A 26916-nucleotide genomic window follows, 5' to 3' on the forward strand; every position below is an offset into this window, starting at 1 on the left:
AACTACATTCTAAATAATACCAATAGAAAACGGCGAATGACTAGCTTCTTGGAGTAAAACTTTCATGATGAAATGATTAAGATAAACATTATGAATTGATGTGTATTGAATATAATATTATGATTCTTGCGTTGAATATACATAATCCATATGGGCGAACGGGGGAAGTTTAATTCCTCATGACATATTTCTTAACAGTCATACTCATACACATGTCAACGGTTATAAGGAATTGGGTCATTTTTTTAAATTCTAATCGGTCCGATGTTGAAAATATGATGAGAGGTTGCAAATGTTTATATTTTACTTTAGATTTACGAACCAATCTTCATCTTCATTAAAACAGGAAAGCGATGGAATCTTCAGAATAGATTTGGAAGATGTTCAAAACTTACTTATATTTAAAAGTCGAGATCACTTGACCAAATAAGACACAATTGTACAGCTTTACACTAATGTAGTCTATGGCGTCACTCTCATTTTCGGAACGCATTAAAACATAAGTGAACACAAGTATGGTCTACTCTAAAGTGGTACATTTCCCGGTAGGATAATTTGACCATTCCGTCACTCTCTCTAGGAACAGATTATTATAAAAGAATATCATCAGAAAAAAGTCTGTTACATTATCCTGGAAATGGACCCACCTAATGTGATGGTTTTAGCGATTTGAGAGAGAAGTTGCTGCTGTTCGTATGGGTTCAAAATATTTTTTAAGCTGATGTTTTGCGCAAATGTATTTTTAATATAACATAAGAAATTAATAAAGCCATAAGGAAGGGCTGATATAACATTTTAGTACATCTTACCAATGTACCCCATAGCGAGGATCACATAATACATAAAACGTAAAACAAACAAAAAAGTTGTATAGACAGAAAGATATAGACAGACAATATTGCTGGTAGATATACAAATAAATATACATGAATATACATGCACATACACGCACGCACACAGACACAGCTCTCTCTCTCTCTCTCTCTCTCTCTCTCTCTCTCTCTCTCTTTATATATATATATATATACATATATATATATATATATATATATATATATATATATATATATATATATATATATATATATATATATATATATATATGGTATATGTATACACATATAAATATAACTATATATATATATATATATATATATATATATATATATATATATATATATATATATATATATATATATATATATATATATATATATATATATATATATATATATATATATATATATATATATATATATATATATATATATATATATGTACGTTTCAAGAGAAACTAGAGCATATAAATATGTAACAATGTCAACATTTTGATGATGCATTTATGCATTTAGCAGAAATTGCTCATATGATAACTCGGTATTACATGGCTCTGTAAATATGCAAACTGGACTAGTAGTAAAATTACATATTTACCTAATGTATGTTTTTATCAGTAAGAGAAAAAGGCTTCGCTATTACTGAAACATTGCATGGTATTCATAGTTTCTGCTATTATTGAAACGTTGCAACGGTATTTAAGGTTTGTGCTACGACTGAAACGTTGCACGATATTTAAGGTTTCTGCTATTATTAAAACGTTGCATGGTATTCATAGTTTCGGCTATTATTGAAATGTTGCAACGGTTATTAAGGTTTATGGCATGACTGAAACGTTGAATGGCATTTAAGGTTTCTGCTATTACTGAAATGTTGCAACGGTATTTAAGGTTTATGGTATGACTGAAACGTTGAATGATATTTAAGGTTTCTGCTAATATTGAAATGTTGCAACGGTATTTAAGGTTTATGCTATGACTGAAATTTTGAATGGTATTTAAGGTTTCTGATATTGATGAAACATTGTATGGCATTATTGTCAAAAGATAAAGTCTATTATTAGTGCCAAATGGTCATTATGTAGACCACACGACAAAGATCTGGAAACAATTTTGGAGCGTTAATTTGTGACTAAACTCCTGAATTATGCTTCAATGTATTCAGCTATTTTATGATATTGACGAGTAGGTATGATTTCAAAGCCGAATTTAGTTTTGATAAAACGCAAAATTCGCAATATATACTAAATCCCATTTCAAATAAAAACGTACAGTGCAGCATTGACAGTGCATGCTGCACTGTACGTGTTTGTTTTAAAATGGGATCTAGTATGTATGATACTAGATCCCATTTTAAAACAAACACGTACAGTGCAGCATTTACCATCTATATCAAATCTAATTTCAAGACAAAAATGTACAGCACAGAGTTGGTAATACATACCAACTCCAATTATTTCAAATACAAATGTACAATATGGTTGGCAATATATACTAAATCCAACTGGAAAATAAATATGTACAGTACAGAGTTGACAATATATGCTAAATCCAGCTATTTTGTTTTAAAAATATGTACAGTACAAAGTTGGCAACATATGCTGAATCCAGCTATTTAAAAATATAATGGTACATTACATAGTTGGCAACATATGCTAAATCCAGCTATTTCAATTAAAACGGTACAGTACAGAGTTATCAATATATGCTAAATCCAGCTGTTTCAATTAAAACTGTACAGTAGAGGGTTGGCAATATATGCTAAGTCAAGCTATTTCAATTAAAACTGTACAGTACAGAGTTATCAATATATGCTAAATCCAGCTATTTCAATTAAAACTGTACAGTACAGAGCTGGCAATATATACTAAATCCAGCTATTTCAATTAAAACAATATATACTAAATCAAGCTATTTCAATTAAAACTGTACAGTACAGAGTTGCAATATATGCTAAATCCAGCTATTTCAATTAAAACTGCAGTACAGAGCTAATAATATATATAAAATTCAATTTCTAGATAAATGCATTTTGTCTAGAAATTATGTGAAGGGAAATATAGGTATATCCCTCTATGTGGATGCTATAATATTATTTAATCTTCAATTGAAACATCTAATTGAATAACAAGAGGTACTTTGTGATATGTATAATTTTCTTCGCATGTACACATTTTATTTAGGAATGGTTTTAAAATTAAATACATGCAAACAATATAAAGATAATAAACTGAAAGCTGTCATTCAAAATCTGAACTAAAACATTTGATTGATTGATTGAGTGAATGAGTGAGTGATCGATTGATTGATTAATTGATTGATTGATTGATTGATTGATTGATTGATTTGTTGGTTGGTTGGTTGGTTGATTGAATGATTGACTGATTAGTAGATTGATTGAGTGCTTAACTGAATGATTGATTGGCTGATTGATTGATTGGTTGTTTGATTGCTCAATTTATTGATTCTTAATTGATTGATTGATTGATTGATTGATTGATTGATTGATTGATTGATTGGTTGGTTGGTTGGTTGATTGATTGATTTTAAGCATCAGTAAAGTCTCAGACGGTTTCATAAATCCATAACAATCATCTCAAATTGAGTAAGTCTAGTTTTACCATTAATACACGTGTTACCAAAGATAATGAACATTATTGCGCTATGAAATGTACATATACAAGAGAGATAACATCACACTCGTTCTTGTTATTTAGTTGTGTTACATATCATATGAAATACATATTGTGATCACACAATCACGTTTATATTAGAAGTGTATGGTGAAAAAGAAGTTAATAAACACACGAAAGTTTATAAAGTGCAACGGGACTTTGTGTTTATCATACAAGAGGACAGTGGCGTAACTATCTCATCACGGGCCCCACAGCAAACTGTTTGCCACGGCCCACCATCCCACCCCTTACTGTCACTTTAAGTTTTAGTTTAGTTTTCCTGGTTGAGACGGGCCTTCAACACGGCCGGGCCCCACAGCACGGCCGAACATGCTGCCACGGTAGTGACGCAAATGGAGGGTTAGGCGAAAAAGTATGTTCACTAAAGTAAGACAATTAGCAAATTCATAATTTATTCAGTTATTTTAGTTTTTAAGCATATTTTGCATCATGCACACACAAGCGCGTGCACACAGACACGCACGCAAATAAATATACATGAAAAAATGATAACATTAATTCATTAATTAATGAATATACATGACAATCTTCAGAACAACCATGGAAATTTGGTTGTCTTACATCCAAAAACAAACATTTTCAATCATACTTGTACCAGTCTTCATTCAGTTATAATGGTATTGAATCTAACAGCATATACACACATATACACACATGTACACATATAAACAGATATAAACACATATATACATTCAACTAGGCACGCATACACACATACACACATGCACACATACACACACGCACGCACGCACACACAATTCAATTATAATCGTATTGAAGATAAAAGACCATACGGTGTTTATATAAAATACGGTCAAAGTAATTATTATTGCTTTAGAAGCGACTTTTAATGGGAACATAACGGTTGCGATAAGATATTGTGCTAGCTTAGTGCAATTCAAACGACGTTGAAGAAATTGGTCGATACGATGATTGTTAAAGGGATCGTCAGAGTAATTGTTATTGATTTAAAAACGAATTATCAGTCGTACACATTTGTTGGTAAACTGATATTGCGTTCTATTTCTGACACCAAAGTTAACCGCGTGCTATTAACAATGAAATAGACTAAGCCGTTAGTAAGTTAAAAGTGTACGATACGTGTTCGTATGCACGACATTGTAATACAATGAATGTTGTCAACTGAATGAAAATGATGTAAAAAAAACAAAGCAACATATTTAAGTAATTGTGTTCAATGAAATTTGAGGAGAATTAAAGCGCAAGTTTATATTGTGATATATCTCCAATATACAATATATGTCAACATAATGGATATACCTTGTCGTAATATGTATGTACGTACGTACATACATACGTATGTATGTATGTATTATGTATGTATGTTTGTAGGTATGTATGTATGTATGTATGTATGTATGTATGTATGTATGTATGTATGTATGCATGAAATATTAGACTAACCTCAGTGGCGCCTAACTACCTCTTTCTTGTTTAATTGATCCATATTATATTATTAAGCAATCGTAGTTTAACCAAAAATTATATTCTGAAATTAGTTCAGTACCTATTGGACCCAAGCTACCTCGAACAATATTTTTGTTAAGAAATGTATTCACTTTTAAAAATATCGTAATATTCGTTCGTTATGACATTATAATGCATTTTTAGCAAGAACCTTTTCTAATAAAATGTATATATCTATCTATCTATGTATCTATCTATCTGTCCGTCAGTCAGTCTGTCTGTGTCTGTGTGTCTGTGTGTCTGTCTGTCTAAGTCTGTCTGTCTGCCTACATGTATGTATGTATGTCTGTCTCTCCCCCTCTCTCTCTCTCATTATATATATATATATATATATATATATATATATATATATATATATATATATATATATATATATATATATATATATATATATATATTGTGTTATCCGATTAATACCCGTGCAAGTGATGTTTTACAAACGATCAAAACTTATTTCCAGTTGATATTTTCAACTGAGTTAGATATCTAAACATACAGAATTTTGTTTGACAAAATGGAATCGATGTTGAAATACGTGTTGATCAAGAGAGAGACCGATAGACAGATATATACAGAGAGTTGTATTTATTTATTCTTTACTTTTTTCTGCCTCTCTGCTTAGGATTTAACACTTTAAACATCCAGCATAACGAAACTAAAACAATGGAAATTCAAGTAAAACCAATTGCTCTATTTTAATTTAGTCATACTATGATCCAAATTTATTGTACAAAAAGTATGAATTTAGGCAATACAATTTTATTCTAAATAATAAGAGAATTAAATAATGGTTGATTGATGTAATGTTAAAAAAATCGAACATGCCTGTTAACATTATTTTCTTGTAATGCATAGCAAGTGGAGGACAGATGGATACAGGCATGCTGAATCAAAGGTGAAGAATCGGAGATATTTGATTGGATGTTGATAAAAGTTAGAACAATGTACAGTACATGTCAGGCTCGAAGCAAACGATGCTTTGCTCACTGTGCACCGCTGATCATAACCAGCTATCTTAGTATCCGCGTATTCGCTTAATTGTAGAGGCTTACTCTAAATGTATATGACATTTGCTTCATGAAACCAACACACTTGGCTGATACAGCACTAAAGAGCTGCTTTACCTGTGAAAGTGTCTAAAGCTACTCTTGATGCAAGAACTGTGTCAGTACTTTTAATATTCAAGGGTATAAAGCTACTCTAGATGCAAGGACTCTGTGGGTACTTTTCATATACAAAGGTATAAAACTACTCTGGATGCAAGGACTCTGAGTTCTTCTCATATACAAGGGTGTAAATTAACTCATGATGCAAGGACTCTGTGAGTATTTCTCTTATTCAACCTATTAAATTTACATATTTGTTTCAAGTATATTATTGGTTTAGCTTTCTCTTCGTATCAGCATTTTAATTTGTTTGCATGTTTCTTTTAATGGATGCTTTCGTAGAGAAAGGGAGTTCTAGTTTAGAGTATATATTTGATATTTGCCATAGAAACATTTAACAACAAAATACTCTAGAAAACAGTGCAATATTTGAAGTGGGTTAAATTAAAATACATTTTAGTTAAATTTCGATTTCGATTTAGGGGGAAGCCAGGTAAGGTTACGTTGTTTAAATATTTTGCTGTCGTGCCACTGTATAATACAGAGACCATTACACATCCTGTATACGTCTATAAATTACAATTTTGCAATCCATATTAACTCGCATCCAAGACAATGAAATTTAATTCAACACTATATTTAACACCGAGGCATTAAACATAAAAGCACATGAGGTGGGTGGAAGTTGCAGGTACTGTCTCAGATAAATGATTATGATTTAAATTTTCTATATATACATGCATATTTTACCAAATATAAATCAAGATTAAAATAATTTGTTGCGTTTCATCAATTTCATTCTGTTACGAATGCACATTCGCCATCTTTACGACCCCAATTGTCAGTAAAAAAAACACAACGATCTAGAATTATGTAAAACGTCTGCATGCTTTACCTGTCTAAATTATCCCTACCATCCTCCAGTATGTATGTATGTATGTATGTGTGTGTGTGTGTGTGTGTGTGTGTGTGTGTGTGTGTCTGTGTGTATGTATGTATCTATGTATGTGTGCGTGCGTGCGTGCGTATGTATGTATGTATGTATGTGTGTGTGTATGTATGTATGTATGTATGTATGTATGTATGTATGTATGTATGTATGTATGTATGTACCTATATATACATATTTACGTGTGTGTATGCGAGCGTGTAATATGTGTACATTCAGTGCTTAAACTACTTCTTAATTTGTTACCAAAGTTACATGAAAATTGTCTCTGTGAACCAGAAAGATATATCTTTGATAAAGTGATAACATTTCAGGGGAAAAAAGACATTTAACCTGCAAAAGGAGCTCTGCTAACGAACAGACGTGGTTATCTAGGCTCTGGTGATCCGTCAGTTACAACCACTTTAAGCTGTTTACATTGCTTTCTAACAGCAAATTTATCCTTTGAAATGAGATTGGATTATGATCTTGACTTCTAATTTTCTAGTCCAATTTGTTCTCTCAACGGATAAGTCTTCACCACAAAGTAAGCAATGCCTCTTTATTAGTATAGCATTTTATGTCAAACTAATGCACTATTTATTGAAAACTTGTATCACTTCGTTAAAAAAAATGTTCCGTCCATTTTGAAAATTACGCGTACGTTGTATGAAAAATGACGAAACTGACAAACTGAATTTAAACGTATTTAAGAGAGCAAACTCTACAAGTGTCGAAACCTTTGCGGCAACACACGTCATGGACATGACATAAGCATATGAGATGTAATGAATTAATTGTTCACGACTTACCCTGCGCAGGATTGTCTAGAAATTAATTGTAATTTCATATAAATAACAATTGATCAACCGATGCGGTAGATTGTGTTTAGCAAGTCGTTTATAGGGAGGGTGCTTTGTTTTTTATACTTGACTTATAAGAATACGGATCATCACACTTTGAATATCTACCGCGAAGGAAGCAATTATCATTCCTACCTGTGGGCATGGGCGCCCGCAGCATAGGTAAAGGGGAGGAGTCACGTGACACCCCTGGAAATCATACTACAATATATATATATATATATATATATATATATATATATATATATATATATATATATATATATATATGTATATGTGTGTGTGTGTGTGTGTGTGTGTGTGTGAATTCCGACAAGTTTAATCATGCAAATGAAGCTGAAACTATTTCACAATATTCTGCTTAGTAAATACTAGCTTTAGTTTTAGACTGCTTAGGCACGGAATAACGCAACTGACTCTCCCGGCCTTGACTGACTGCCCCCCCCCACCCAAACAATCCGGTGGTCGCCCATGCCTGTGGGCCTAATTTCGTATTTTGAAAAAATGATTCCCTTTTCTGTGCGTCCCATGCAAGCGACCGTTTTTTTCTTAAAGAACAAGAAAAAAGCAAAAAGATATTAATATATATCAAACATGTAAAAGAAATTAAATCTACAATTATTAAGATAATTACAAGAAAGGAAATCTACAATTTTACGATAATTACGAGAAATGAAATCTATAATGATAGTTACAAGAAATGATATAGATAATTATTATGATATTTTGAAAAATGATTTCGGTAACCTATTACAGTATTTAACAAAATTATATCTACAACTTATTACAATAGTTTGCCTGCATAACATCAAATTAAGAGCGTGAGACAATCTACTTTAGAAAATATAGTCATTTAATATAGCATCTTGGTGGCATCTCTTTTGTACAACGCGTACTCAGCCATACGGCACTTAATGTCAAATATTGACCAAGTTTGGCTCACATGAGTGAAGACTTTTATGGAATTATTTTTCCTTATTGATCTTTTTTTTTTTGTTGGGTACCAGCAGTAAAACATATCTGATGAAAATTTGATATCTGTATTATTTTTTGTCAACTTGTTTTATAACGCAGTATTTCTCCGAAATTAAAAAATAAAACCTAAACAGATCTTGTGCAATTACAACGCTTATAACAGTCTAAGTGTTTTAAATGTGACTTAATCAAAAACAAAGTTATTTGTTACTTTACATAGTTTCAACCACTCCGGTGGCCTAGTGGTTAGAGCCTCCGCTCGGATGCGGGAGGTCATGGGTTCAATCCCAGGACTAGTCATACCAAAGACTTACAAAAATGGTACTAACAGCTGCCTCGTTTGACGCTCAGCATTATGAGTCAGTGTTAGGACTGGTCGGCCTGGTGTCAGGATAACGTGACTGGGTGGGACATGATGCTACATCGTAGTGATATGACTGAAAAAGTGTTTAAAATCCGAATCACACACACACACACACACACACACACACAGAGCTGCTAGCTGCCTCGTAGCACGTCACTGATAAAATTTCGTTCCACATTTACGTTTTGAACATACGTTTGTCCTTAATAGATGTACAATCTATTGAAAGTTATATTATAAAGGACTACGCTCCTATCTAAATCAGTGTTTTTGTTGCTACACTATTATATCGTACACGTTTCAATGCACCAGCTCGGGTGTAACGGTGTCCGTTTATTTCTTTTTTCAAAAAAAGATATCGAATGCACAATGACGTTGCAAAAGTTTGAACTGAATATCGAATTGAAATATATCTACATTTGTTTTGGCATAAAAGCGGGGTTAATAATGGCTTAAAAACGTTGTCCGTTTGGAAACTAAGGTATCTTTCGTTTAAGGAACAATATACTTCTATCACAATAAAATAGCCGCGGAAGCTCAGTTTGATTAGCGTAGGACTCGTAATCTAAGGATAAAGGGTTGATACCAGCCCATGACAGTATGTCTTTGGGAAAGTCACCTAGATGCCTTTCCTCCTTGTGATGTGAAATGTGGTGTTCAAGGAAAATAGAATTAGAGCAAATCTAACATTATCCTACACAGGCCTGATAATATTGTATCCAGTTACCTTTTAATAATTTGTATAGCCATGGCAATCAAACTTGGTTCGTGACATTAATTTACACCTTTATAATATATACACAGTTATTTATTGATTAATCCCAAAGAACCGCGCGTCCGCAACGACACAACGGGTTATATAGATGCCCACCCATACGCATAAGAAGATACCTAATACTTTCTGACTGATCAAGTACAATTTAAACAACATAACAATTAGACTGATTAGTCTTTAAATAAGCATGTCAGTACTCAAATATCTGTACATATTTCCATAAAGGGTAGCAAAGTGGACGAGAAAGTGTTTCATGGAGCAAATTAGTACTTGATTGTAACAAGATGAGCCCGGGTTGGGACTGGATTTAGCAACGATGCTGAAAACAATTTCGTGTTTATTAATAATTTAGTTGATCGTGGAATGATTCTGACACCATGATCGTGCAATAAAGTCCAAAAGTGGATTGGACATAATGACACGCAATGAGCAGAACAACGGATACATTAAATTATATCGCTCCAAAATTGGAACTAATCGGAACATGCGACTTTGCAACTTCAACGAGTCATCAAACAAACAATAATCAAGGTACAAATATTTTAAATATACGGATACATCACTATCGATGGTCATTGTTTCCAGTTTAAACACAAAAATGAATAAAAATATGATGGACAACACGACCATCACCGTATAGGGTTTACATATAGCAAAGAATAAGACATTATTCCGGCATCAAGGGTAACACAGCCTAGAATGTGTACAAAATAGGAATAATATTTACTAGCAAGTAGGACGTTTGTATTACTGATTGTCGCTCGTACAGATATTAAATTAGTGATATTGATGCAACAATGAAACGTATGTAACTAATGGCATCCAGTTGACGCCCACGAGGTGTATCCGGTTCCAGTTTTCGCCGACTGGTCAAGGAACCACCATGGACGACCGCACATAGGGACGGGAGTGGGGATAGCGCCCCCGCCCCTGATTTCACCTCTAAACATGTTTTGGCCTACATCTGTAAAACTTATAGCGATAACTACATGCTTCCCCCCCCCCAACCCGAAAACAATTATGCGGGTTTGAGAGCAACATTATTCCCCATAAATTAGTTGATCCTCAAGTTTTGGTTCCTCTCTACGAGTATAGGACCACGCCGGTGGCCTAGTGGTTAGAGCGTCCGCCTCGGATGCGGGAGGTCGCGGGTTTGAATCCCGGTCGAGTCATACCAAAGACTTGTAAAAATGGTACTGACAGCTACTGACAGCTACCTGGCTAGGCGCTCAGCATTAAGAGGTTAGTGTTAGGACTGGTCGGCCTGGTGTCAGGATAATGTGACTGGGTGGGACACCATACTACATGTGTGCGGCATGATGCCCCAGTGCTAGATATCACTATAAACTATCACACTGTAAACATCGTAGTGATATGACTGAAATTTGTTTAAAGCTACGTTAAAAATTCAAATCACACACACACACATACACTCATTACGATTATAGTAATAACTGTTATTCGAGTCAACGCCATACTTTGTATTACATGCTTTGTATTACATGCTGAAGAATGAAACAAAGTCATTCTAACAAATAATAAATAAAAGATTTTACAATAATAAAAACATAAATGATAAGTCCTAACTGACAATGGTTTCTTGGTCAGAGTTCCAGATGAATGGATAGACGGTTACAGATGTACAGATGGATGCATATTCGTGTTTACGCATTTGGTGTCACGTTAAATTAGATTCGTGTTATACACTTCGTGACACATTAAATAGATTCGTGTTGGTGCACTTCACGACACGTTATTAGATTCTTTTTTATGCAATTAGTGACACGTTAAATTGTTAAACCGGTTTCGTGTTTATACGATTCATGACATGTTATATTAGATTCGTGTTTGCTCATTTAATGACACGTTAAGTTAGATTCACGATTATGCAATTCGTGATACCTTAAATTAGATTCTTCTTTATGCAAATGTTTCGATTTTTCATTTGCAATCAATATCAGATTGTATGAATAGTTGCATTTCTCGCTCATCCCAATGTAAATTGTTTATCCTGTATAAGAAAGACAAACCATTGCCGTTTATATAAGACGTGTTGCAATGTATGGTTTTAAAATATACATTACAGTGTACGGTTTATAAAAGAAATATTGTCGTGTATGGTCTTTTTAAGACATATTACCGTGAATGATTTTTACAAGACGTATTGCAGTGTATGGTTTTACAAGGCGTATTACAGTGTGTGGTTTATATAAGACGAATTGACGTGTATGGTTTTTATAACACGCGTTGCCGTGTATGGTTTTTATAACACGCGTTGCCGTGTATGGTTTTTGTAAGACGTATTACAGTGTAATGTTTGTACAAGATGTATACCCGTGTATGTTCGTTATAAGACGTATTGCAGTTGATGGTGTTTATGAAAAACAATATATTTTATAGTTTTATAAGACATGTTGCCGTGTAGCGTTTATATTAGACCTATTATAGTTGCTTTTTATAAGACGTATTAGTGTTTCGTTTATGTAAGAACTCCACATTAGCGTTTGGTCATATATTGCAATGTACTGGATTATATGACTTGTTCCATTGAAAGAAAATTGGTTCAAAAATAAAATTAGACAATGTCTTTTTTATCATTAAAGCTGTTTTTTTTTTCTCAAAATATTGCAAAAGAATTGTATCTAGAACTGCAATACACGTATTTGTTTCCGCTTGTATAAATTTTGTCATCCTTATTTAACACATTTAAGAAAGGAAAGGAATTGTACTAAATAAATTTGGAAAAAAATGAATTTCAGTACACTTATCTATTCCATACTGGGGACATTGAGGCACAATGTATGCACCCAAGTATGTATGTATGTATGTATGTATGTATGTACGTACGTACGTACGTAGGTATGTATGCATGTATGTATGTATGTATGTATGTATGTATGTATGTATGTATGTATGTATGTATGTATGTATGTATGTATGTATGTATGCATGTATGTGTGTGTATGTATGTATGTATGTATGTGTGTGTGTGTGCATGTGTGTGTATGTCTGTATGTATGTATTTGTGTGTGTATGTATGTATATGTGTGTGCATGTATGTATGTATGTAGTCGTGCGTATGTGTGTGTATGTATGTATGTATATATATGTGCGCGCGTGTGTGTGTGTGTGTATGTATGTATGTATGTATGTAGTCATGCGTATGTGTGTGTGTGTGTGTATGCACCAGGGCTTATCAAGGATTTAGTTATCTGCTAATCTTTTGTACCAGAGTCTCTCATATTGGCGAGGGAAATATGGGTGTATTTAAATTTACAATTGCACGAAATAGCTTTTCAACAAGTTTTATATATATATAGTTATCTTTTCAAATCAATATAGTATGACCATCTCTTTCACTACAAATGGTAATGAAAACTACACGTCTCGCCATACAATTGCGGGTTTCCTATTTAAATTACAAACGGATGGGAGGCGTATTTTGTGTTAGTGTATATTATTTCGGCCGTTTTAATATCAACACGCTGATAGTTTCTGCGTTTATTAACTTTACTTCTTTTATCGTACAAACATTGTTAGGCTGACATTATTGGCAAGCGTGCATTCTAAAAATATTCCTGCATGGGAAAGTTAAAACAAAACAAAACCAAAACAAACAAAAAACCGGAGATGACACGCATTTCAAGTAAATCATCCAAGAGAGAAAGCTTGAAAAGATTGATTAAGTGAAATAGTTATATTCTATGGTCCTAAACTGTGTAACAAAAAGAAGCAAAGCCATCATGTTTTGTAAAACTTACTGAACAATTTAATTCTATGCTATAAAATGAAAATTTAAAGATAACGTTCAGTGATTTAATTAAAGTAAAATAATTCTAAAAGTTCTATATCAATTTTAAAAGAAAAGAGTGTTTCAGAAGAAGTCCAGGTCCTGAATTTGATGCTGTACCAATAGCATTGAATGAGCTGAAGTGTCAGCAGTCTTGATGTATCACAATGGCATTGTCCAGAATGTCTTTAAATCAATTCACAATAACCACCAAATATTATCTACTCTAAACAGTCATAAATCTCTTTGTAAATCCAATAAATAATTTAAGTGAATCATTCCTCTCAAATTAAATCTAAACACAACATTAAATACTTCTACAGAAGGAAAACAAAAGAAGAGTAATACAAATAGTAATAAGTATAACTTACTCACTTTACTTCTTTTATACATCTCAATGACTCTAGTACGACTCTATGTCGCAATAATTCACACCTGACGTATATCGCAACACAACCCACCTGACTTAATCATCCAAACGAAAATTACCCCAAACTGTAAACCTGGTCATTATATAGAACCCATATCAAAATAAGCAGCATATTTAAGCTCATTATATTAAAATAGAATCTAACACTCATGGACAAAATTAGCCACGTAATATCATGTTTATAAACGATAAGTACAATCTATAATCATGGGCAAAATTACCCCAAACTGTAAACCTGGTCATTATATAGAACCCATATCAAAATAAGCAGCATATTTAAGCTCATTATATTAAAATAGAATCTAACACTCATGGACAAAATTAGCCACGTAATATCATGTTTATAAACGATAAGTACAATCTATAATCATGGACAAAAAATAAGCAGACAATATAGATAAACACAGCACATCACCTCACAATGAAAATATGCATAACTCAATACAGTACTTTTATACACAAGAACGTGCTTCTGCAATCAGAGTATTGTTTCCTCTCATATGACTAATATCAATGTTGTATCCCCGCTATATCTAATTCCACCTCACTTATCTCTTTGTTTCTCATTCTTCATATGAAAATAAGGGAGTTGTAAGCATTGAATACAAGTAATCGGAGAAGGAGCTGTACTAATATACACTTCAAAATGTTGCAAAGACAGTATTAAATCCAAACACCCGTTCTAGTCTATGGAATAATTTATCTGATGATTGTTTAAAATTTAAAAAATTGTGCGCTGTTGGATGCCGACCTAGCTGGTGAATAACTTGCTGGACACCTCCAGAGATACAATTTGACCCTTGATCTCACACTTGACAAAACAGTGACGCCCAAAAATGAAAAACAAAATATATAAGTTTTTACTATTGTTTTAATTTTAGTATTCCTCAAAGGGATTGACTTCGGAAATCGTCTGGATGCACACCTTATAATCAACAAATATTAGTCGCCTGACCTGATCTTAGGTGACCAACACGGTCTACCATTAGTCTGCTAAATGGTTCTTCGAATGCAGGAATATGATTACGATGGGACTTATGTTTGGTCTGATTCGTTTTCTACCATTTGACAAGTATGACAAGATCATCAGTGTTTACAAAATAACTTTTAATTTTTGACAATAAAAATGATTGAAGATCTTGAGATAAGTCCTATTGGCTCCTAATAAGACCAGTCAATGGACTTTCGTGGGCTAGACTAAGAAGTTTCAGTCTTCACGACTTAGGAACAACTTGATAACTCACTGACCACTCGTCACAAGCAGTTACATCAGGTGATCACCATTTTTCACAAAACAACAGACTGGTTTTTGTGTGACTTCGGTCTCGCTAATAGCCTTCTGAAACAAACAGATCTCAGGATTTGGTTCCTGCTTTACAATGAGTTATTGTATTTTGTCACCCTGATAAGAATCGAGAGAATGAGTAGTTAAAAGAAGATCAATGTGTTCAATACCTCAGATTCATCAATATCAGGAAAAAAAGCGGCCTCTTCAAAAGACTAACCAATAAATGTGTCAGCTAAAGGTATAATTTCCTAATCAGCATCATTCTGAAATGTTCGTTTGCCACGGATCTTGTAACTATACAAGCTGGGTATTAAACTGCAATCGCCTCCCTGAAAAAGAACATCTTCACTAGAAGACATCTAAGATACACAAAAGTAGCTGATAATGACAGACTCTGAAAAGTTCATCTGTCCCTTAAAAGTTTAACAGTGACAGGCTTGGCAGAATCACCAATAAGTGATATAGAACATTTCGATCCGAATAGTTTATAAATATACAAAACAAAATTAGACTAGCGTTTATTGACCAAACAAATGTATCGCTTTCAATACAAGACCGCGACCATCACCTCTTTGACATAAGAGCATTCGGAATTGCTCTGTCTTCATTATTTTGCTTATTGTTCAGCTTATTGTAAACATTAATAACGTTTCATTTCTTCTTACAATAAGTGCAGGTAGGAAGAGATACAAATTTCTGATTAGCCTTATCAGAAGTTGGATTCCTAAAAGTTGTTCCAGATTTGGAGTACTGGTTTGAAAATGAAAGATTTTTTTTAAACTAAATAAATGCTAATTCTAAGACTAACTGACAAATGAAGCCTTGTGAGTGAAAGAACATTCCATCCATTTTGGCTGAGTACCACCTATCAAACAGCTTTTATTTTTCTCTTGCTAATTCGACATGTGTTTGTCCAGTTTGTTTCTTCAATTGCTAAGCATTTGACAATATACTCATAATCATTCAAGACACGTCCAATAACCTTATCATAAACTCCACATATTTGTACTGAAAGTGAATTGTGAACTTCATGAGATTTGCCACAAGTACATTTTAAAATAATACAGTTCAATACTCTTTTAGCAATTTTCTGAAGCTAAGGTCATTACTGACCCCCTTTTATTTCCTTAAAATGGTGTACTAACAAAATATTTATAGTAACCTGAACTTTTATGAGAAGAGTGTAGGTAGTGTTTTCCGACTGCCGGTTCTAATTCTTTTACTTTTAATTGTTTGTATTTTCTTCTTTCTAAGTCTCAATTTCCCTCTGTTTCTCGCACTGTATTTGCATTTGTCACTCTGTTTCGTTATTCTCTTTCATTTTAAATTTGCACGTAATTCCCTTCTATTTCTTTTTCTCTTTCCTTCATTTTCTCTTCTTTTTCTCTTTTTTCTTTACGATTTTTGATTTCCATAATTTCTTTTTGAAGCTGAATTACTATTTCCATCTAAATATGTAATTTCATTTCTTCAAATTTCTTGTCAGAACTAGATAGAGATTACTAATCAAACCCAACGCAGGTTTGCCAGTTTCTTTTCCACCAAATACGATATCAAGATAATTTTTATTCCTTGCTTTAACAAGGATGGTTTTATATCCGAAACATAATTAGAAACTATGTTCTCCAATCTAACTGACATTTTGAAAACTTTTTGGTTTCACTAATGAAGTCAGTAAAATTAAAACACCAGGGACAACAGACAATTTCGAAAAAACTAAATTGAAATAATTCGAATTTCTCTTAAACATTTTAAAGAAATCCTTATCCCGGACGAGCTCCCATTTTCTTATTATGACTCCATTGTCTTAAATTAAGTAACAGAAAGACGCACAACCAACAAGTTTTGTAAAACGTATTAAATAATTTAATTCTCTAAGTTATAAATTTAAACATTTAAGAGGAAGTTACATTTTTGCGTATTAAATCCAGTATAATCCTAAAAGGTCTCTCACAAGTCAAAAGGAATAGAATGTTCCGAATTACTTATAGGTCTCCGTATAATGCTCGATGATTCTGGATCTGAAGAAATTATTTATTGTGCTTTATTCGAGCTCTGATATGTATAAATACACATGTAGGACCCATCAGAGGGTAATTTTCTATATTTAACATTTAATTCTCGGACGCATCCATCTTCAGTCTTCCGACCAAAAATTTTGATATTAATCGAGGGTTCAAATGGGGTACTACCTGAAAACTTTTATTAATGAACTGCATCTATTACAGAACTAACGACTGTTATATGTTAAATAAGTAATGATTTATATCGATTAAAGAAGTAACGATTTGTATTGATTAAACAAGTATCGATTTGTATCCTTAGAACAAGTAACATTTTTAAAATGTTTAATGTTTGTCATTAATAATAACACAAAGATTCGGTAATTTTTTATCCGTTATGATCGTTCGTATTGCAGAATCTAGTTGTTACGTACATTGTTTTATTTTATTTTACAAAACATGTACTAAATACAACTTAAAATTCGTTATAGAAATATTAACCTCCAGGAAAAGAGACTTAATTAGTGCAGACTTGTTGCCTTTACTCTGTTAAGAATATACTTGTTTATAACCAATTTTGCAAATGCCGTTTAAAAATAGAGTTCCTAAAATTGGATATAATATGATTATAACAGCACTATATTTAGGTAAATAGTAGCAATATTAATCAAACACGATCCCTCCGTAATTGCTGAGATAATTAAAACAAATCAGAATTGTAATTTAATACGTAATCCGTCAGACCTCACGACAACATATGAGTTATCCACGAATTTCAGGTTCTAAGTTCACATCCTTTGAATGAACACAAATTGGCGCATATATCCGTGAAACTTTACGAGTGCAGACAGGAAGTAGCTGTTTACTCGGTGGGTACCGTTTGTAGATATTCCGACGCGACCTGTTTAAAAGGTCACGGAAACATGAGACAAATTAAGATAACTGTGCTGAGATAATGGTTATCAAATCTTGAGAAATAGGTTTGACAGATAACATGGTGCGCCATTCCCTACTGTTAATTTTGGCTGCTGATCACAGAAAGACTGTGCTTAGTATTCAGAATCAAAAGAAAAACGTTTTAAGATAGCGGATAAACATGGTTTTCAATATATGTCAAGGTCTTCAGTCATTATACCACAAAATTTTTAGTGTTCATTACTTTTTTTTTCACTGGTTGTAATGTCGAAAATCATGTAAACGTAAGGCCTTATTATGCAAAACATCCAGTTTAAACGTTTAAAAATTCTCTTTTTTGACCCAATTTTTGCATTAGTTAATTTCTGTGCTTTTTTAACTTACATTTTTATGACATTACTTTTAGTAATCCCCATATAGCCGTTATTGTTCTGACGTGCCGCTAAACGCTAATACAAATATATTGTGTTTACAGCAGTTCCTAAATATAGTTTTTGGGGCAACAGAGAATTAATATACCAAAGTATCGATTATAAATCTATTGTGGACGAGTGACTATCGATACAAATGTTGGAACTAGCTGGACTGTGACCTAATAACCATCGACCCAAATGTTGGAACTAATCGGACTGTGTCCGAGTGCCTATCGATCCAAATGTTGGAAGTAATCGGACTATGGCCTAGTACCTGTCGATCCAAACGTTGAAACTTATCGGACTGTGGCCTAATAACCATCAAACCAAATATTGGAAATTAATCGGCCTGCTTCGTGGAGCTGAATAAAAGTTTAATTTGCATTTCCATTTTATTGCCATATTGATTCCGGACACTTATGATTATTCGGGTTAGTTTTTCTCAGGTTAAATATGAATGTTATGAAAAAGATAGAAAATAAATTAAAAAGATAGAAGTAACTATATTTAGGTAGGATACTAATTCATTTTGACGAATATCGATATGAATTGGATCTGTGTTCGTTAACTTGTTTCGATCTTGCATTTATATTTTCCATTCTGTTCGCAAATTAGGTTAAAAGTTTTTGTAAAATATAAAGCAATCATGATGTCATAAAATGTTTTGTAAGTGGTTTGTGTGTTGTTTGTACATTGTTATGGTCTAATGGAAAACGTTCAGCTGTCAAATGAGAATTGGATCTGAAGGTTTATATCAAAACCAACAGATGTTCGTGTTAGTTTAACAGGGTTTTAAATCATAATTATCGATTTCAATGGTTAATGTCACCTCTATTATCCTTGTAAAAATTTAATTGAGCCCAATAAGTTGGACCTATACCGATCAACCATTTAGCACAATATGTATTAACTGAAAAACATATTGAAATTTAAGTGAAAAACTGAATTAACATAAATTTTATATCAGAAGAAAACTGACAATAAGAAGGCATGTTTTTGAGGAATTTTAGTTGTCTATATCGTTATCAACAGATACCACAACAATCACAATTAGAAGAGTGACACCTGCACGCCAGTTGACTTCATTTGTATGTGTACTGAACAGATACGAGAGAGAGAGAGAGAGAGAGAGAGAGAGAGAGAGAGAGAGACAGACAGACAGACAGAGACAGAGAAAGAGAGAGGTGTATGGGATCTACTTACATAGATAAGTCTCGCATCAAAACTCAGCGAAACAATGGTCAGATAATCATCATCATCATCATCATAATCATCATCATCATCATTATTGTTAATAATAATAATAATAATAATAATAATAATGATAATAATAATTTTTTCATATGTTTGAGGAAGATTATATAATGTGCACATGTCTGTCAATGTGTGTGTATGAAACACTAAGACAGACAGAGACAGAGACATACAAACGTTTTCCTTGACAGACATACAAATTGTATTGTCTCTCTCACACATATTGAAAATAATGCCAATAATAATAACAATAATAAAGATGATGATTTATAGGGTAATTTATTTCTTCTCTCTCTTACTCTCATTCGAATGATTGCGTGAAATAGAAGAACATGTTTCTCAATAATTTGAATACCACAAATTGTTAAACGTTTTTTTTTCCTAGGATACATTTCACAGTTCATACGAAAGCTCTAGTTTAGGTTTGGGTTAGCGTATGTAAGAAATGATAATGTGGCTATAGCAGTACAATTTGTCACGGCGTGTCTTCAAAATCTGAGGAAAAACACTGGTTTGTAACAACTGACCTAACTTGGCAAAAAGAAAGTTGATCGAAATATGCAGTCCTCGTTGGATATATTTTTTTTTATATCAATGTATGGTCATATTATGGCTACATTCCTTTAGATCACAGGCATAGATAGGTTTGCTCCTGGCACTGCGTAATACCAGAATGTTCAAGTCCACCGTAGTTAATGTAATACGAATTGTCTGATACACGCCTTTCCTAGACTAATGTAATACGAATTGTTTGACACACGCCTTTCCTAGACTAATGTAATACGAATTGTTTGACACACGCCTTTCCTAGACTAAGTTACATGCACTGTAGAGTAACAAAATAAATAGTTTGTTCGACAATGGTTAGAAAATAACCCGGGATTTCACAAACTCATAAATGAAAAATTCACCAATCTTTAATTTTAATAAAGCTGGTATGTTTGCTTTTCAACCCAGCTAGAGTGAGAGTGAAAGCTCTCTTGCATTTGTTGTGTTGTTGTGGCTTTTTGTTTGTTTTATCGGGGGTTGATGCTGATTTTTTTTTTTTTTTGGGGGGGGGCGGGGTATGATGGGGGTGTAAGATTACTGACCGACGGATATTAAAACTCGTATTTTTGTTAGTCAAACCTATCTGACTGAGACTGAATGTTTCTTTGTAAATTTTCTTTCTTTAAGATACGTACCAATGCTTTACTGAGTGCGTTCAAAATATCCCAAATCATTATGCCCCATTCTACCAATCCCATATGAAATTCTCGTCTGAGCCCAGATCACTATCCCATGTTAAATTATCATGGGTCTAGAATCATGGATTCCATTTTAGCATAGGAGACACGTTTGGGCTTAAAGTGTTATTTACACATGACTTACTCGTTTTGGTCTATAATCCTCTGTTCCGTTTAAACACAGAATTTCTGTTTGCGCCTGAAGTGTCATTTACAACTTAAATTCTCGTTTGTCCTAGTCTCATGTTAAATTCTCGTTTGTCCTAGTCTCATGTCAAATCCTCTTTTGGATTTACAGTTTACCGTGTTTCACATAAGAATCCCTTTTGGGTCTATTTCACAGCACTCTACTACTAGTATCTAATGTAAAAAAGGCCAGGTGCAATCTAGAATGAAAACTGAGTAAATATACGGGAAGTAACACAGAAATATTAAATTAACGAATTATTGTTCGGGATCAACACTTGAATATTAAATTATGGAATTAATATACGGGGAATAACACTGTCATTTTATGCATAAATTAGAGGTTAGCTATTACAAGCTGCCACGTTATTGAGAGCCTATCCAATACATCAATCTTAATGGTTTCGTGTCATGATGACCACGATAGAATGGACTGCGAATTAATTCTATATATATATTTCTTAAGGAAGCACAGACAGGACATTTCAGCCAACGAAAAGATAACAATACTGTGTTACAAATATGCAAATTCCAGATTCATTCTTTTTCGCCACAACGTCCCGTACTGGTCAAATCAAATGAAACAAAATTACCACTGCCAAGAACGTTTGTTTACATTAAAATTCATTAAATCATGCACAATCGGATGAACAAATCTGCGCTGTAAAAACAGAAAGATCTCCTGCACATTAATTAATGAAGTAATGCTCCAACCTCTAGTAATTTATGCTAATCGCGTTTTCGTACAAATGCCAAGTAATATTAGCTCTGGAACTTTAATTAACGACGGTGGTTTTTTTTCTCTCTTCATTTTCTCATTAGTTTGCAGACAATTTGAGTTTAAATTATATATTTTCTTCACATTTAAGTTGACTAAGTCCCTCCACTAATTTCATGATCAGTTTTTTTGATAATATGATCAAAATGAGAGTCGCACGCCTGACGGAACAAATTTTAATATCTCGTATGTCATTGCAAGCAATAATCTCCTTCTTTCCCCAAAACATATTGAGCTAGGAAGACAATGACATTATGGCACTTCTTGGAATCCATAGATTGATTTGCACACTTGGGCAGCGTGGGAGATGGTGGGTACAGGGTTGAAGTTGGATAGACCACGAATGTTGACAAAGCTGCGGCTTCACAATGGATTCCAACTGGCTTGGCAACCACATCACTGCCTCAGGTGAAACATTACACAATGTAGGTCGCGGCTACTAAATAAAGATAGTTATCAAGGACAATGTTGAGGTCTTTAAAAGAGTGAATTTTGGTACCGATACGTTTTGGCAAATACTGTTGAAAAGCGTTGAAAAATTTGTCAGAAAATGCATAAATAAATTGTCTCTGTTATGTTAATTTAATTTATATTGTGTCCTTGACCTTTTCCGTTGATTGGGCCTGTAATTTTAAGCTACTCGACATTTGTCGTTTATTTTAATGATATTTACTAAACCTTGTTTACGAGGTGAGAATGTTCTGGAAGAGAAATTGTTGAAATGTTGGAGGAATTTTCCATCGGACATTTAGGAATTCCAGTGCAATCTACTGTGCTGAAGGCCAAGTGGGGTTTGCACATAAATAACCCTGGTAAATAATTCTTCATTTTTGATGCATGCGTGTCGTTGGAATATATGTTCAGAGCTTGTAGTTGTTTTCATAAATAATTATAGAGGAATTATTTAATCATCAATAATTGGAATTAAAAAGGTTTCAACTCCTTGGAGGTAAACACCTTTTGGATGTATTGAAGACTCTTTCAAAACCATTTGGATTATATCATTATGCTACGGCAAGGCAATGAGGATTACTGAACTACGTTCGAAACATTGTATGCTTTTGGATTTATGATATATTTAGGAATTTGGGAATTTTATTTTTCACTTTGTAACTGAGAGAAATAGATTATTTGTTGATTTTAGAAACCTCGTTTGTTTCACTTTCTTCTGCTACATGGTTTGAGACGTAGGTTCGATTTAAGAGTGAAATTGTGTAAGCTGTGTACAATGCAGGGGTAAAGCCATGAAAAAAGAAACAAAGTAAAGGATGAAAATAAATATCATCCAGAAGAAAGCGGGGCATTTATCTGATATCGGATGATTCCTTGTCAAGGGTAGTAATATATTAATTAGAAAAGTGTTAGAATTTGGTATATACATCACCAATACATGGCACACACCAGCAAGACAAGGTCAGTCAGAAGATAAAATATAAAAAACGAGGAGCAAAATCACCATACAGAATAATTCACAAAGCGCTGACGTTACTTTAGGTACAAACTGACATATTGAAGGTAGCTTATGTTGTAACTGAAATATATAAGGAAGATGTGCGGGAAGGAGAAAAAGAAGGGGGAAATGTTTGGTAAAAGCGCTTCTGCGAGAACGAGGAGTGCTAAGGGATGAGAAGGAATTAGTCAGACTTAACGATATTGTACATGAGTAGTCCCATAATCCGTTTGCCTGCGACGAGGCAGCGCCTCATACCTCACCTATTCCCACGAGCTTGGATTTAGGTTGGTACCAGAGCTTCGTCTAAGCTTAGCAAAAATTTAAAGTTGGTAGCAAAATGATCGCTTATAGTACGTTTCGTGTTGAAATGGAAGACTCTTTTCGAGTGGAAACCATGACATTATGGAAGGCTACCAGCTACGAGAAAAGCGTCTGATCATAGACAAGCAGGTGCACGACGAATGCGCAGTGTCTATCGTTAGGTTCCTTCCAGCAGTCAACGGAAACTATATTTGAATAATGGCTCTTAATTTAAGCTCAAACGAAGAAAGGATCGTGATATACAAGTTCGACCCAGTTATTGTAGAAACGCAGATAACAAAGGCCTAAGTGATAAATAAAACAGGGCCTCCTTGACAGCCAATACTATAAAAATGCTTATCCGGTGGCTGCTTTGCTATGCAGAATCTACATCAACTGCATCGCACTGCTTGCGATGGAATCCTTTGACAATGCCACCCGAGCGAAAGCGTGCAGAAAGGCCCGGTGCAGGAAACTTGAGGAATATGAAAATAATCCGCAAAAGAAGAGCAACCATCAACAATGTAGCCATTCGATAACAAAATTCCTCATGCGAACTATAATCTTGAAGAACATCACTGGCTGCCTGCAGCTACCGGGGCATGGTTCTCATCACTCTGCTGCAGTGTAGGATTGATTTTGGCGTGCTCATGCACCTCGGGGTTGCCGAAGCTATCATATCGTGCAAACAGCAGTCAATGATAATGGCACATTTGATATAATGTTACACAGTAGCAGTATATGCATCTCTGCTCGTCCATATAATAATACATGGCATCAGCCTTTTCAGTATGCTGTAGTGCAGTGGTTTCCCATCGGCGTTATGAGGGTTTCAATATCTTTTGAACTGCGTTGTATCCAACTATATGTTGTGGAGCCCTTATGCAATGACTGCACCGCCCATGAGTATAAGAGAGCTCCAATTATTGACAGTGGCGAGTAAAGAAAGAAACACTCCTTGCTCCGCCAACAGTGTCGTATACAGTCCCAGTCAAGAATACTAGGCCATCCTCAAGCGCAATGTATCAAATGCCACACCCACACTCGCTAATGTTTCTTTAGCAGCGCTTCGTCTTTACCATCGCAGCAAGGTCGTAGTTCAAATTACGAAACAAGAGGCACGTGAATAGCACCTACTCACAAACCAATAATTAGTTTCTTATGTTGGAATGCTAACGCGGAGTAGAACCCTAACTTCATGGGACGCAAGTTCATTCCGCTGATAATTATCCCGGACTAGACCTACACAGTTCTTTACCACATCAGCGAGAATTTCCATAGGTGCCATGCATAGCAGGGTGTCCAAGTTATTTGCTGTGTCGACCAAAGTCATCTGCCGCCAATAAGAGGACAGCAGCAACAAGACTAGCAGAAATGGCTCGTTGAACGCGAGGGTCTCAACGAAAAGGTGGAGAAACATCACTGTGCCAACAAAGATGATCCTACACACCTAAAAGTGGAGTATTTGCCTTTATTTTAGCACTATGCAGATTGAGGAAATGCGAATGGCCTGTCGCGATTGGTGTACTTTTATTAAGCAAGTGTACCAACAGACACGCTTCTGGCTACTCGCATACTAGGTTAGTGCAGGGCCCAGCAACTCTTGTTTGAGCGCGAAGAAAATCCGTTTCCGGATATGCTGCTTCCACGCCAGTGTCACCCACGTGATAGTCTCTGCCAGCCATTATTGTTATCCTCAGAGGAAACAAACAACAACGAAAGCGAAAGCTAATAAAGAACCCCAGCGTAGACGTGATCATTGCAGCCGCCAAGGGGGTCATAAAGGCCCAGGATTATAACCATGGATATACCACCACTATGCACAGATCTCAAGGGCATATCATATAAAACCTACGCGAGGCATGGATAGTCGACGATCACTTTTAATGGTTCTTCTCTCGTGTACATGGCAATATCCAGTGGAAAGTGTCTATCTCAACGAGAGAGTGACGCTGTGCCACCTTTTCTTGGTACCGATGTAAAGTATGCACTATCGTGCAGGAAATCTGACAATTGCTTTTATAACAAACACTTGTTGCATAAAAGCAAAGAGATATGTCCAGAGGCGACGTTGCAACTCCATTAAAGCTGCTTAAGCCCGATGAAATGACCTTCTCGAGCAACAGCAAAGTAACCACTGTACTGCCTACAAAATGATCTGAACCTAAGACCCCAGAGCTTGCAATAGTTAAGCGCATAAACCCTGGAAATGCCAGTGGATACTTCAAGGGTAAGGTAAATTTGACTTGATTGCAAACGCAAGAGAGGACTTCGTTGCTTTCTCTTGCATCGCAGCAGGATAGAGGGTTCGACCTTATGACGTCTCAGTCCATGTTCGGTGGCAATTGTTTATAATCAGAGAAAAACTGCAGCTAATCACGCACGTTAAAGACGTGTTTCGTGTTTGCTGTTGTTTACAGCAAGATAATATATTACAGGCAAGATGGTTTTAGGAAACTCATTCTCAAGCTTTTAAACGTGCGAGGATTACACATGGTTGGTAGCAGGACTTGGTCCCCCATTCCAAATTTCCAGTACATATAAGTAACCTACACTAGCGTGTTTGAAAGCACGGCATTTCTCCTCAAGACCTACTGGCCACGTCAGAATCGTTCGATCTTACACATGGTGCCATCATAGACGTAGCAGGATTTGTATCATCAGGCGTGTTGTCCGTGAATCATGTTACCTGACCGTTTTGGGCCACAACCCAACACTCTCACTGCTACGGTATGCAGTTTAGCATGCGGCTCTTAACATCTTATGGGTGTACTGATGCTCAAACAGCCGCTAGGTTAGAGTAGGGTTACACCTCTCTACAATGCACGTTGGCAACCTCCTTTTGGGTC

The 26916-nt window shown here is 34.5% G+C and overlaps 1 protein-coding gene across 1 annotated transcript in view; it reads left to right on the plus strand.

Moving 5' to 3' along the window:
* The first annotated feature begins 6016 nt into the window (after positions 1-6016).
* The window catches only part of LOC149774445 (uncharacterized), a 200648-nt gene continuing 179748 nt past the window's right edge, over positions 6017-26916 (plus strand). Inside the window, exon 1 of the mRNA XM_089945121.1 lies at positions 6017-6341. The gene's annotated coding sequence lies outside the window, so the exon portion shown is untranslated. The remainder of the gene's footprint in view (positions 6342-26916) is intronic.

This window comes from Sinohyriopsis cumingii, unplaced genomic scaffold (assembly GCF_028554795.1).
Source record: "Sinohyriopsis cumingii isolate HCF-2022 unplaced genomic scaffold, ASM2855479v2 utg000229l, whole genome shotgun sequence".
In the NCBI taxonomy this organism is placed as follows: Eukaryota; Metazoa; Mollusca; class Bivalvia; order Unionida; family Unionidae; genus Sinohyriopsis; species Sinohyriopsis cumingii.